The sequence below is a fragment of the Synchiropus splendidus genome, chromosome 1 (genome assembly GCF_027744825.2).
Source record: "Synchiropus splendidus isolate RoL2022-P1 chromosome 1, RoL_Sspl_1.0, whole genome shotgun sequence".
NCBI lineage: Eukaryota > Metazoa > Chordata > Actinopteri > Syngnathiformes > Callionymidae > Synchiropus > Synchiropus splendidus.
The window spans coordinates 49,817,735-49,832,052 of NC_071334.1; the positions used below are offsets into that span (position 1 = coordinate 49,817,735).

General features: G+C 43.1%; 1 protein-coding gene across 5 annotated transcripts in view; it reads right to left on the minus strand.

Moving 5' to 3' along the window:
* LOC128752516 (fidgetin-like) overlaps positions 1-14,318 on the minus strand; it is a 94,234-nt gene that overhangs the window by 54,349 nt on the left and 25,567 nt on the right. The window contains exon 2 of one of the 5 annotated variants that reach the window (XM_053853800.1): positions 649-773. The exons of the other annotated variants lie outside the window; for them this stretch is intronic. The gene's annotated coding sequence lies outside the window, so the exon portion shown is untranslated. The remainder of the gene's footprint in view (positions 1-648; positions 774-14,318) is intronic. 5 annotated transcript variants of the gene reach the window in all.

The window sequence follows — 14,318 nt, forward strand, 5'->3', positions numbered from 1 at the left end:
AGGGGCGTTCAAGTTCTGGATTTTTGTTTGAAATCAGAAGCAAAAAAAAAAAATCATTCGAACTCTGATTTGTTCGAAGTCTGGGACGTTCGAAAAACAAGGTTCCACTGTACACAAACACTCTGAGTGGTTACCTGGACCACTGTGTGCGATTGGTCATCGTCGGCTGTGGTGACTGCTGTAATAGTTTATAAGTTTTAAAACAGAGATGGGAATTTACAATTTGCCTAATTCACATTGAGGAATGGAACACGTGTGAAAGTACAACATAAAAAAGGCAGAAATAAAAGCCTTCTTCTCTAAAAGTCTTTTGTATAGATTCTTTACATATTTGTTCAACTGAATCATAATGTAATATATTCACAATATATGTATATCAAGAATCTTCCAATACAATAAGCAAACTAACTAGTCATAGAGGTGGCATTACACCATTGAGGGCGCTGGATATCAAAGAGCTTCAAGCAACTTTTACAAATATTTATCCTTTCTCAAACTGATGAATGAGGCTCATGAGTCGGTCTGTGGTGAGACTTCATTTTGTCCACTTGAGGCCACCGTATTCTCTGACCGCTCGTCATGGAACAGTCAGGCTAAAATGAACAAGGAACAGATTTCTTTCACTGACTACACTGTTCATTTCTTCACCTGACTCGTGTGTAGTCTCCGAAACCTTGCTGTTGATGTTTGCTCCACTGTGCATGTAGTGATGTCACTCGGCGCATGGTGATCTGAAGCACCGCAGCATCGGAGGACTGGTGGAAACTGGCCGCCTGGGAAGGATACACACGATCGAACGCAGTGAGCGCTTCATTCCATTGGTGAGAAGCGCCGCAATCCGGAAATTGCGGTCATTTACATTCAATTCAGGATATCATTCTTGTTGCACAGCATAGACATTTTCATGTGCCGGGATCGTATCAGCAGTGTGCAACTGCACACGCACGCAGCTTACAGGGAACAACGACAAACATTAAATCTTCAGTCGTCATATTACGGCTTTAAAGGAAGAAGACTCGAATACTTGTGTTTGTATCAAGTATATATTTTCAGAATTACAAAGCCAGAATAAATAAATGTATAGACTGCAATGTTGCGCTCCTATTGTTTTGCCCAGTCAGATTATTACTACAAAGCACTTTTAAAAAGTGCTTGAGGTTTTGTTATGTCTTTGTTCTCTGTGAGCTCTGTAGCGCGTCTTCCAGACATGATCAACCAGCAGCGTGACCACGCCGTGACCACTTCTTAGACTGGGTTGGGACACTAAAAGGCCATTGTCCTTTCAACAAGACGCCACAGATGCCTGCGGGTGTGAGTGAGCGTGCCATCGGGATGCCAGATGCCGGAATGTCTCCTCAAACAGTGGATGGGCATCCTGGCATCCACTGTTTGATGGCTAGCTGTACACAGAACTGTTTTGTGAGTTGTGAGAGAACCACACATAGACCATGTGCTACCACCAAGGTTTGGGGAGGGGGGTGGCGGGTCAATCATGCTTCAGACACATGGCCCTGGTGCGACCCTGCCTTAAGACATTGCAACAGTATGAATGCTACTTTTAAGCATACAATGTGACAATGTTTGCATATGCTTAACCCAATACCTAGTTTATGGCTGCTTTTGTACGATCTAGATCAGAGGTCTCCAACCTTTTCGCAACTGTGAGCTACTCCAAGGGCACTGTGTGACCGAAGGGTTACCATCAGTTTAATATACTGACATGATAAATATTATGAAGTGCTATGTAGTTAACAACCAGGAGCAAATAAATGATGAAAGTCGCAGGGAAATTAGCTTTTCGGTATGTTTTCAAAACTTTCAAAACTAAAAGGATGAGCTTGCTAGACATCAACTCAGTCCAACAGCATGAGGTCCCTCAGCTATGTGCAACAGTGAGGCACAATTTTTGGTTGAAAAAAAGGAGTGAAAAGCTTCTTTAATCAACTCACAAAAACACATTTGATTTTATACGATTTGGCCCTCAGAGGTGGGCTGCTAGCACCTTAAAGGTGAAGTCAAGGAGACTGGAGATTGTGAGGGCCTGGTGCTTTCGTAAGGCAAGGATGGAATCGAGGAAGTCAGTTAACAAAAAGAAAACAAAAATGTGTTCATAAAAAAGAAAATGCCAAACTAGACTAAAAGGTTCTACATTGGAGGTCAAACATTTATTACAGGGGCCATATATGCATTTTTTTTTCAGCAATCACATCTCATATACTTCCAGAGTAGCTTGGCATCCAAATTACATTTTTAATCTTTTTATTTATGAAGTTATATTGGTTTCGGCAAGAGCGGCAAGGACCTGACATGTTTACAAGAATTTGCTGCAACAAAGCCGCATCAACCGTGAAAGAGTTTGCCATATTTGTGAAACAAACTCCACAGGTTTCACTTTAGCAAAACACGGGATTTTGATGGAAAGTCTGCAACATGCTCGGTCATGTGGGTGAAACTGTCCTCCAAGACCTGCAGCCAATCTTGAAAAACAAACTTAATCCGGACAGCCTCCGCAGCAAGGTTTTCAGGAAAGCATGTTGGAGATGTGAACTGAAGCCATTGAAAGAGAAGAACACACCAGGAAAAGACCAATCAAAACACGAAGAGAGGAAGGAAACAGTTGGCAACAGTCCCGGAAGTCAGGAAAAATTGAAGTGGAAACTTCTGAACTTTACAACGGGCAAGTGAAATGTATCGAGCTGCATCAGCATCAGTGTAACTCTGGTTATTCAGGCTCCACGCAGGTCCGTGCCCTTCACCTTTACATCCCTTAACTCCAATAAACCTCTGATATTTTCTGGACCAACCCTAGTCACTGCATTAAGAGTCGGATATCCAAATAACCGCCTCAATATATACCAGTGATGCTGCACTCTTGCCACTTAACACCAGGATAATGATCAGATAAAAAGCTCTGAATGGAGGGACTTGGACTCATGCCAGAGGAGGGGTGGAATTCACCAGCCAATGAGCGAAAGAACTGCAGAGCTACAGGTTACTGGGGGTAAAAGACGTTTGGAAACATCTCAACCCTGCACTGAAGCCGGTGATTCAACAGTTGCTATTGTCAGATTCCATTACATATGATATGCCCCCCACCACCGAGGCCGCTTTCTTCTTCCGCGCCGGAGTGTTTGTGCCTCCCTTCCACTCTCCCTCTAATAAAGTCTCATCGCCGTCTTCCTCACTTTCACTCAAAAATATGGACGGTCAGCAGAAGGCCTTGTCAGTGATGTATACCGCTGTTCAGTTAGGGACACACATGCATGTGCACACGGTCAGTGAGTGAAGCAGCACGTGAGGAAGGGAAGACATAACAAGGTTAGCGTGAGGAAGCGACAGCAAATAAAAAGCAGAGACTTGCACGCTGATGTCAGTGAGCGCAGGACACCAGTGGGTCACGATGCTAACCATTGATCTGGCGATTAAAGCAGATGAAGGGGGCTTCTCCCATCATTGAAGGATCTGATGGTCGGTCTCCTCCCGCCTGGTGCTCGGGGAGCTCGCCGGCAGCACCGGCTCAGGATCAATACACTCAATCACGGCTGAGAGGGGCAGCGTCAGTCACGCTGTGCCAGACTATTAGAACCAAGTAGGCAGACAGTGAATAACTCCGTGCTTCCCTAGTCCCACCTCACACCGCAGGGGGAAGCGATGAAGTGCCTGGCTGGCTAACAGGAATGTGTGTCAGAGTGTGCGAGCAGTTCACGCACTGTGCATGGGAATTTGTCACGACGGTTTTTCTTCGACCAAAAGATTTAGCATCATTGAATACTTGAGAGAAGCCTGAATAGAATTAGGAAGACACCTTTAATTTCCCAATGAATGATGGGGAATGAAAGGATGACTGGAAAACAATGGGAAACCATTTATTGTGTAATGTCTAGGGCTGCAACTAAGAATTATTTTCGTTGTCGACTAATCTATTCATTATTTTTTCGATTAGTCGACTAATCGCGATAACCTGTGTTCGGTCCTGTTTTCAATTTCTGTTTAAAGTAAAGTTGCTTAAATCATCTCAATGACACATAATGCAGGATCATGTATTAATGTATTAACCATGTGAAGCATGAAGCATAAAACAGTTGACAGAGAGCTCCAGTTCTTTAAAACGGAGGTCTTTATTGGTCTTTGAGAAGAATATTAAATCATCACAATACACATATGTATCCCATATAAAATATCTGATCAACATCCACATCAAAACTCATCACTACATCACTGTAAAAACGACGTGACGTGACGTGACGTGACGTGACGTGTGTGACATCATTCAAAACAAATCCGTCTCCTCTTAAAAGTTAGCTCGTGCTAACCGACATGCTAGCTGTTAGCTCGAGGGTGTGTGATGTCACAGACCAAACACGGAACGCTCTTTCATCATTCTACCACGGTGTCGAAGGGGTTTGCTCATCCTTAAGACACGTTATCTTCGCAAACAAAACAAAGCCACACTTTTGAACACTACAACCCGTCACCGCTCGAATTCCTCTGTGACAGTGACTGAGGCGGTCAGTCGGAGGTGGTGACGCGGAGCCTGGGGCACGCAGCGACGGCAGCGAGTTAGAGTCCGACCTCAGTCAGGAACCAATTAAAGGAACAGAGATTAACATGCCTTAATGATTCTAGAGTATGTGATAATTTCTCACTGCTTCTCAGTAACAACCAGTTCTCGATGGCCATCCAAGAGTTTTTAAATTAAAAGAAATCAGTTATTTCAGGAGTTCAGTCATTTAGAAATCAGACTTTAGCCATATTAAGGCAATAATCTTTTGCAGTCATTGTCATGTTGAAGCCTTGATGCTGGTGAAAGACGGAAACGAGTGAAAGACGGTGTCACGCTAAGGAAGAACCTTCTCCCTGCCATGACGACTGAAGCAAGTCCACACTCTTGGCTCCTCAGAACAATCGCGCAATTGTGGCGAATCATCCCTACCGATAATGTCGCCTCCATCTCAGCGATGCATCGGTGCAACTCAGTCCTGATGATGTCACAGCGCCGCTGAGTCCATACACTTTGTCAGCTTTTCACAACTCATTCCGTCTGAGAACTAGATGCGATGCCAACATCTTACAGTAACAACCACATACACAACGCTGTTCAGCTCATATCATTTATAGCAATGTCTATCTGGAACGTAATTTTGCAGGAGACGCCGTTGGCCGATCAAACCACACGGGCCTGGAACAATCTGGCAGTTCTTGCAGCCAGGAAGGTGTAATCCCAAATACGTGTCGAACAATGCCTGGATCTTGGCAAGGGGCAGTAACACGCGACAAGGCCTGGATGTTGCCGCCCCTGGTGGCAGCTGTTTGATGGTAGGCTGAAGGAAGGACGGCATGTAAGGCAATTATCCTGGTGTACGTTCCGTATTGAATTTGCCAAAAGGCAAATTCCTCTGGTGACAATCTTGGCATTGCATCGCATTCACCAGCAAAAGTATAACCAAAATTGTTTTCAGTTTTCAGAATTCAATTTTTATTCTTCATGTAAAGTGCATACATTTTTGTTGTTTTCAGGACAGTGAAGTAATCATTATAAATTATTTTCTATTATTGTCTTTTGCAAGCACAAGACAACAGTTTCATTTCAAATTTACAGGTGGTAGATTTTCAGCGGCACCAAGACACTAAACCACATTTTTTACATTTAAAAACAAAAATGATTTCAGTACTGCGGTTTACACAGCGGCGCAGTAAATATATGGCTTTCTACAGGCTAAAGAGCATCACACGGCCAAAATATTGAGCCTTGTCCCATCAAAACAATTAAATCATAGGCGTTTTATTGACCTTAAATGTGTGTGTCTGTAACAGCGCATTTTGAGCGATTAACTGTGAATAAAAGATGTGAGGAGTTGATGATACCAGTTCAGAACATTGCCTAGTTTGTTTCATGAGTCAGTCCGTATGCTGGAGATAGTTTTCCAAACTAGTTTAGAAGTGATCCTCATGCATTTTTAAGCCTGGTGCACCGCTGACCTTTCTACAGTGCAGACAGCACCACTGCACCCGCGGCTTATAGACCGGTGCAGCTTATGGATGAACAAAATCTGTTTTCCTTCTTAAATTTAGTGGGTGGGGCTTATATTCCGATGTGCTCTATAGTCCAGAATTTACGGTAGTTAGATTTTTTTTTTTTTGTTGAGATGTTTTTTTTTTCAACAGTGTTTTTCTTTGTTTCTACAGTGTTGCCTTTGTTGTTGCTTTGTTGATCTTCAGATATATAAACTAAATTGATGTTGCTTGATATTCAAGTCAAATTACACACTGAAGTTCTGGATATCAATGAACTCGAAGCAAATTCTACAATTCAATTTCTAGATTTATCCTTTTACAAACGTATCAGTGAAGCTCAGGAATACCTCTTCTTATACTCAGACTTATTTTGTGTCCTCCTCAGGCTACCGTAGTTGGAGACTGCTAGTGGACCAGTGTACGCTGAAGATTATTACTGCGCTACTTGTGCTTCCTGTCCTCCTTATTCTGCATAGCTAACTTTGTCTACCTTCCTTGGGAAACTTATTTGGCAATGGCATGGTCCATCACACCTAGTCACTACAACAGTAAGTATTACGATCAAAAAAAGATCACCAATTGAGAAGCAAAATAATTTGGCAAAACTGATGGTCGCTAACTCAAATGCTATGATGGTCCATTATAGCTTTTTTCAAAAGCTAATTTCTCTTAAAAAGTGACTTGATTCTTATTTGTAGAGCTAAATGTTCTCATTTTTAAGTGTCAAAGGGTTAACGCGCACAATTCAAATGGTTCTCTGCGAAAGAAATTCATTCAAACACCCTATTAAAACTTTGAATAAATCACTTCATCCGTGCCCAGTTATTTGACGTAGAAAGGTGCGGGAGCTCAACACACAGCCATTCGATATTAAGTGAATTCCGGGTGAAACCTTTCAAGAAACCTGAAACCTGGACAGAGCCATAGAAGGGAGACAAATCCATAAATCATCGACGACAATCCTCACGATCAAGTCATTGCAAGGTGTTTCAGTTCACACATACATTTAGTTGTCGCAGACTTTTCAGCAGAGATAATGCTCCTCAGCAGCAGAATCTGAAACGGACGTCTCCCACCAGGCTCGTAACATGAATAGAGTTTTCTAGTCGGAATGAAAATTGCACGGCATACTTTGTCACATATTTTCACTTTGGGGCAGAAAGGCTTGCAGCAATAACACACATCTTACTTTCAGAGATTGTTTTGTCCCACTGACAAAAGGCACTTCAGCTGAGCCTCGTCCTTGTAAGACAAGAGTAAATATTCTCGTACTTCACCAGCTTCCTTTGACTTCCATCAAGAATCCAGGAAGAAAGAAACCATTCGATATATTTAACCTTATCTCAGCGCGGCCTTTTAACACCTATACGTGCTCTGTACCTCGCGGAAATCAACAACCAGAAAACTTCTCAACCCGACACCATCCGCCCCCGACTCTACATGAGCCATGTGGTGGTCGTAAGACTAGTTAGGGCAGCAAGAAAGAAGGAGCAGAAAGGGAAGCATCTCTCCAACAGATGTGTCCCTGACAGACAATGGATGGGTAGGGTCCATCTGGATGCCACAGCCCTGGAACAACATGATGTATACATCTTGACTAGCCAATGAGTGCCATCAATCCCACGCTCACCATGGTGACCGCCGGTGTCAGCCAGTCCAGGACCAAAGCTGCCATTTATCTCTCTACGCAGCCATCAATCCACAGCACAGCTTCATCATCCATGTTTCAATCACCTCTGCTTTTTAAGGTTTGTTTTCACGTTTAGAATTTCCACAACAAAAACGTGTACTTTATGTGTGCAACATTACATGAGGAGCATGTGTAACAGGGTGATGGAACCAAAGGTGCTCACAAGTCATTTTTTCCAAGTCCAAGTCAAGTCTCAAGCCTTGATCCAGAGTCCAAGTCTCAAGTCCTATAACTGAAATGAGCTTGCTATGATTTGCAGCCAGTATCCGGCTGACTACGACCAATGCATTGCTATACCTAAGGAAATCCAAGCATGTCTATGACATCGTCATTACCGGCCCTAGTGGATTGCTTTTCCATATGGGCTGGAGATCAGCATGGAAACACACAACAGAAAACATGAACATTGTGCACGAGTCACAAACCACGAGTCTGAATCAAGTCTCGGGTCTTCTGTCCTCGAGTCCCAGTCAAGTCTCAAGTCACTACTAGGTGCGACTAAAGTGTGACAGGAGACTTGAGACCCCATCTCTGGATGGAAGCATCAACCGATCATGATTTGAGCTTCTCAGTCTGCGTTAGCGCCAGCCCATCCGTACTGTACAGAACAACAGGTTGTAAAACATCGCACAGATTTCTGCTCTAGCAGCCTGGGCATTCACTGGAAACGGCCCACACTCAAATTAACTTCATTAAAATGGACCTCACCAGCCGGAGCAATTTCCTTGACTGGTGCATACGTTTCAAACGTTGAAGTCGCTCATCATGATGATGCTCTTTTTTCAAGTTATTGCTTTATAAAATTCTTCCCCTGTCTGAAGGCTCAGTGACCAAGAGGTTACGAGAGTCAAGGGAGTTTTTATATCACTGAGCTGCGCAGGAGAGACGTGTCTCCATTGGGGCAGATGAGAAATGTAGAGCGTGATGCTGGTCAGTTAGTTCAGCGTTACACATTGCTGTGACCATAGACGTGTTGTGTGGGTGCATGAACAACACACGCTCACAACTGTGCATGCAGGTGATCATGCCTCAGTCATTTCACCACTATGGAACATAAAAGGGGTGTTTAGTGATTCTGCAGACAGACAGCAGCGTAAACACTGCTGTCTCCTCGACACATCCTCACTCAAATGCCATCATTTATTGATTTTGAGAAAGTGGACTTGCATCCTACGCTGATGGCGAAGGCAGCCTTCAGCATTAATGCGTTTTAATTGAAGCATATGAGAACAACAGTGTCAATTATGAATTATTATTTTCATAGAAATTGTTAAAAAGTCCCCATCTTAATTTCAGTCTCTAATTAGAACAAAAAAAAAAATCTTGGCAGGACATATTGACTTTTTAGCTTTTAATCTTATTGTGCTGCACTTCATTTAATATTAAGGACGACTCTGTCCCAGGTTTTATGCACATCTATATGTCTTCTTCTTCAAGCAAACACAAATCTGCTCAGACAGCTTTCAATGAAATCAGAGTTTAAGCTTTTGAAAGTTTGCAGACGAATTTTTGACATTTACGTCCTTGGCTTTCTATAAAACGTCATCTTTGTGGGTCACTTAAAAAAACATGTTCCGTCTACTTCATGCACTCACTGCAATGCCTTTGACAGAAGCTACCATGGAGCCAGTTTTGCATTGTTTTGATGTTGACATGTGTTGCTCTTTCTCACAAGCAGATAAAAAAACAGTCTACAGTAAAAGCCAGAAACAAGATTAGGGTTAAGGTTTTGCAAAAGTCTACAAAGGCTCTCCGATCTAGGACGAAGACCACCCAAGGCTGTACTGCACGTCTTCCAATGGTATGCCTGAACCACATGGAGACAAATGCAAGTTCCAGTAACAGGACTAACAGGACAAATACTGAAGTACAAAAACTGAACAAAGATGAGAACATTCAAGGAGATTGGACGTCTAATCTATTCTATAAATAAAGTAACATACAACTCCGCAAAAGGTAGATTTAAAATGATTTTCCTCGGGTATAAATACTTCAGTTGAGACTGTTTTTATTTAAAAAATCCAGTGTAATCGCTGCATAGAATACCTAAGGATGATGGCCCTTTTTGTGTGTTTGGAATTCACCTTTGTCAATCCTACTTTTGAGTGGAGTGTTTGCAAACTTCTCTAATCTACAGCATTAAAAAAAACAAAATCACATGCAACCTTGTCAGCAGAGCAGGGCACAGTTTCAAATAGGGATCAGACAAGTGGCCTTGCTACGGGACCATTCGGAATATGTTAACAGAGCGGCTTCCCTTGAACTGTCACAACCTGAAAATCCAGAGTGTTAAGAGCTTCACGAGCAGGCAGCTATGAATATGTGCCGTTTCCATAGACTTGGCCGCGCAGGCTTTTAAAAAGCACTTGTTGTAATACATGACCGATCTCCCAGCAGCGAGTGCAGGGGAGTATTAACATCTCCTCAGCCTGGTTCGGTTTAATGTGATGGAGATGTTATTAGAGCCATCACTGGCCCAAATGAATGGCCAGTGGAAGCGCCACAGCAGGAGAGAGAAGGGGGGGAACGCATCGACCTTCGCCTTACCAAGGACAAGGACACTTGCGCTCATAAAAAGGGGTGGTCCACTTGTTCACAACAGCCGGCGCCGTACTGAACCGAGGCTTAGAGTCAGTCCGAAACGTTCATATAGCGCTGAGCATCCTCCATGACGCTGCTTCACTTTTTTCCGACGGCATCTCACAACTGAAATTGCGCGAGCTGAAAAACATAAATTGCATGGCGGCAACATGAAAGGGAAGACAACCCATAGCGATCATCGATTAAAACACCGTGGTGGGCTCGTGACATCAAACCACTGAATGAGGTCGGCGGTGCTTGCAAACCTCGTGGTGAATGGCGACGTGAAACTTGTTTCATAAAACAATTTACCCGCAATCTGAGTGATTAATTTTGGAGTCCCGCATTGTTGGCTGCAGCCAACTCCTCTTGTGACAAGAGGCACTCTGGCGTCTTTGAGCAGTTCTGCTCCCTCCCAGCTCCTTTGAAGTCTAATTATTTCACTTTAATTAGAGGCGAATCATGCTTCGTAAACACAAAAACACAGTCTCTTCAGATTAATAAGGCAGGGTAATGCGTTAGGCACGGGGAGTTGCTTTGAATGGGTTTTGGCTCCACTCCAATTTGGGCATGATTCTCATTGTGTGGCAGCTCCCAGCCTTGACGAACTGACCGTGTGCGGAGAGCAGGGCGCTGATAAAGCCGGCGGCTGCGCGGGAGCATGTTCAACACCAAAGTCTACCTTTGTTGCCACACAAAACATGTTGTCGGCCATTAGAATTACATTAGCCAAATATGCAGGAATAGAAACAAAGAGAAAAAAAAAAAAACTCAAGGCAAGACACAAATGACTATTACACCTCATGAGTCAAGAAATACAAATAAAATTTAAAAAGTGTGTTAAAAATAGACAATACAGTTAGATATAACATGGTATATGGTGCAGTAACGACAGTGGGGGAGTAGTACAAGAAACAGAATGTGTCTTGTACTACAGAATGTTTCACACGTATACAGATGTCACATTTTTTTTTCAAATCACTAAAAAAAAGAGTAGTAAAAGTAGAAAAATCCTCACCTGAAAGCTTAAGTTTCACATCGAACACACAGTATCCATTGCCCTCCAAAACTCTGTTTAGAAACCTAACCGTCAGCAGCAAACAGTCAAAACTTATTGGTAACAAATTGGTAACAAACTGGCACAAAAAGACCATTTCGAGCTCAACTTATTGAAAAGACCTCAAACTGGACTTTGCAGAGAGAGAAAAAAAGAACTGATTATTCCATTCAGGTCTGTTGAAGTTAACAAATACTTATTTATCAGGCAGACATTTCATTTTTGAATGGAAAAAATAATAATTTGCTGTTTAATATGTGTAATAACAACTTATTGTTAAATGTATCTTTTATTGTCATTGGCCTTTCACAACAAAAATGTGTGTAACAAGTATTTTTTTCATTTCTTTGAACCAAACGTGAAGCTGTGTCTTCAAAAGTGCAAAAATAAATAAATAAAAGTCATTAAACTTAAAATTACGACCAGCACATTGTCTTTGTCAATGAAGAAATTCTGTTATACATTACAAAGCTATGTTTTGTGTCGGGGTGTGAAGGGAAGAGTTTGAGATGCCACTGCAGCATCACCAGTGGAAGAACTCCAGAGGACCTGTGAGGTGTCTCTGCTGCACATGTTCCTCTGTGCGATCACTGATAGACAAGATTGACGGCTGGATTTACTAAGAACCGTGGTGCAACTGTTCTTGATCGACACTGACACTGAATGAAATCAAATGTTTGAATAAGAAGATAACATGTTTCGATACATTCAGAAACGAACAACTGCCAATTTCATGAACTCATTTCATTCCCTTATTATACAGATAGTGTTTATTTGGAAGTTGTGAGCAGCTAAGCAGTGTGTGCGTGTGTGGGGGGGTGAGTGTGTGTGTGTGTGTGTGTGTGTGTGTGTGTGTGTGTGTGTGTGTGTGTGTGTGTGTGTGTGTGTGTTGGGGGTGGGTCGCTCCACCAGCAACTAATTACTTAAGCAGTTGTCAAAGGTTTGAAGCTCGCTCTTGAATTCCAATGAACACTGTCCATGGACAGCGGTGGTTTTGCATATATTATGAATATTTCAGCTTCTCCCAGTAACCTTGGTGTCGTTTGGAAGATAGGGGCTGGCAGAGAGCCATTTAAAAGCTTCTCTGTTGCAGGAGGGAGGAGACGGGGTATTAAGCTTTATCTATACTTGACATTTCCAAGCATTTGTAATTAATTCATATAGAAATTTTCCCCTCTTTCTCTAAACGAGTCGCCGTGAGAGGATCGCAGGCAAAGGTAAGCACTTTTGTTCCAGCGAAAGGACACCGAGCGACAGCCGCGGCGCTGCGTGTCAAAGCTGCACATCAACATCAAATGTAATTGTGTTTATGTGAAGTCACTGGAGATGTTAAACGCTATTTAGAATGGCTTTGTGACAATGGCAAAGTGTTCGCAGGCAGCCTGAGAAATCCTGCCGCTGACAAACCTGTCTTCACAACACATCTGCGGCTACGATCTGCAGGAATAATCCAGAATAATGGAGACACCTATAGGAGCCTGGGGAAGTTTTGCTGATCGCAAATGCTTTACGTTTGATTCCAATGTGCCACTAAACCTGTTACCAGATATTTCATCTGTGTGACCACACAAAGCTACAGATGGAACATGGATGACCACGTTGATAGGCCTGGCCCATCTATTCATCCATCCATCCATCCATCCAAGTCGAGTCGCAGGGGCATCGGCTTCAGAAGGCCTCACCAAACACCCTTCTCCCGTGCAACATCCTCCAGCTCCGAGTGGGGCCTGGCCAGTGAAAAGATGTAATCCCTCCACCTGGTCCTGGGTCAACCCCTGGGACTGGGGAACTGGGACTCCTCCCAGTTGGGCGTGCCTGAAACACCTCCAGGGGGCAGCCTCATGAGCTGTCCGAACCACCTCAACTGAGATGTGGAGAAACGTCTCTCCCGAGTGACAGAACTCACCACCTCAGCTACACCGATTCACAAACCAATCTCCAACTCCTTTACCCCCTCACTTGAGAGCAAGACCGCAAGATATTTATAACCATTTTATTTATAACTTCTCCACTTGATACAGGAACTCATTCCTCACCCGGTAACAGCAATCCATCCTTTTTCCAGTTGTGAGCCATGGCCTCAACTTTCCCGAAGACCAACTCCTCCACGCCTTGAGGTGCTTCACACTCAGGCGCGAAACGATCCAGCGAGAGCAGCAGGTCCCACTGTGATGAAGCCATGAGAACCAAATGATAGAGACGCATACTTTGTAGGGCTGAAACTTTAACAGACTATGTCTTAAAGAATTAATTACAGAAAAAAGAATGGCTCTAAAAAAAATCCAGACCCCTTCGAGATTTAATGAATGGCGCGTATCAACTTTCCACTGACTTCAAGCTCAACTGCAGAAACCTCTCAACCTTTCCTCTGAATGGGGTTGGATTCCCGACCAAAGCAACACGTCTTTCAACACCTTCCTTTGTATCACACCACATTTCTTTTGTCTTTTTCACGGTGCAACATTGTCTGTGGAACTCACCGTAACCCTCTCAAGTCTCACCAATTCAGAGCAAATTTCTGTTGTATTCCATCTTGGCATGAAAGCCACAGATTTCAGGGCTGACCTCTTTCCAAGCTTTTTCCTCTCGTGTCGTGTATATCCACTCTCCAACCACAGAAGCAACACGTATCTATGGTGCCTTTGAAAAAGCTTATCAGCACGGGTCTACCCACACTTGTCCTCTCGACTTCAAAAGATTTCCTGACAATATCCTTAAAAAGTCCACATATATCTTGTCTAAACATTTCAAAGCCTGGAGCAATACAGTGTGGGTCAACAGCCTTTCACCTGCGCTTTCAACAGCGCTAACTTCAGCTTTATTTATCCATTTTTGTGTCCACTTTATTCGACACAATTCCATTATAATTTTTCTTTTTCCTCTGGCTTGCTTTCACTACTTCAAGTGGCTCTCCTTTCTATGCAGTCTTCAGTGTTATTTTGAGATCCTGCTGTTTCTCACCCTCTTCATCCACTG